This window comes from Falco biarmicus, chromosome 2 (assembly GCF_023638135.1).
Source record: "Falco biarmicus isolate bFalBia1 chromosome 2, bFalBia1.pri, whole genome shotgun sequence".
In the NCBI taxonomy this organism is placed as follows: domain Eukaryota; kingdom Metazoa; phylum Chordata; class Aves; order Falconiformes; family Falconidae; genus Falco; species Falco biarmicus.
Genome location: NC_079289.1, coordinates 31,292,258 through 31,293,304, shown reverse-complemented (window position 1 = coordinate 31,293,304; position 1,047 = coordinate 31,292,258).

The window sequence follows — 1,047 nt, the reverse complement described above, 5'->3', positions numbered from 1 at the left end:
ATACTTTAGGAGGAAAGCATGAATCAGGTTGTTAGCTTTTCTGCCAGTCATTTTAGGTCAACAATTTTAAAGGACACAGATGACCAAGCACACAGCATAAGGACAATTCAGTCATGGTGCCATCTGATACCTTAGAGGGAAAGACCAGATTTTGCCAAAGTCAGCAGAAGAGCACCCGCCGAGCTCAAGGACTGCATTATGCTTGCCAGGTTATCTTACTGAGAGCGACAAAAAAGTTACCCTGCCAAGCTCTTGCCAGGAAATCGACTCTGTCCAGTTGAGTCACCAAAATGAAATCCTCGGAGCAGGCTATAACCGCATCCACAACTCAACTGTGTGCGTCGCAGTTTTACTGAGGAGCACCCTACTCGGCATGGTGCGTTGGGTTCACTTGACTTCTTACACCCACTGTGTCGGAGAGGAAGGGGGCAGGTCACGCCTCCACTGCCCCAGAACTCCTTGTTAAGCCCAAAGGGTTTAAGAGCTGGTGGACTTCACCTTCAGGCTAACTCTATAGGATTTTTGGGATTTTCTTCCTGACTGTAGTGCCCACAAATCTTCTTGTAACAAAACCTATATTAAAACGGCAACGCCAGAAATGCCGATGCTGCACCGAGTGAACCAAACCGCACAGCGCCAGCCTCAGACCCCCGGGGAAGGTGGCACCCCCATGCCCGGCTGCAACGGAGAGCAGGCCCTGCGGCCCGTCAGCCCGCCGCCGAGCCTGGGGGGGACGCGGGCCTGCCCCCCCGGCCTCACCGAGGAGCCGGGCCCGGGGCTGAGGGGGCCGGGCCCCCGCGGGGCTCCCCGCCGAGGCCAGGGCACGGGCACTGGGCCGCTGCAGGCAACGCCGCTCGAGGGCACGGCCAGGCAGCGGCGGCCTGGCGGTCCCCGCGGGGCGCGCAGCCCCGGGCGGCCGGGCGGGGAGCTGCGGGGGGCGGCAGCCCAGCCACCGGCCCCCCTACCGCGCCGGGGCGGGGCGGGCGGAGGGCGAGGCCCCGCCGCCCCCGCCTCCCCCCTTCCCGCCCGCCCTGTCAGGCGCCGCCT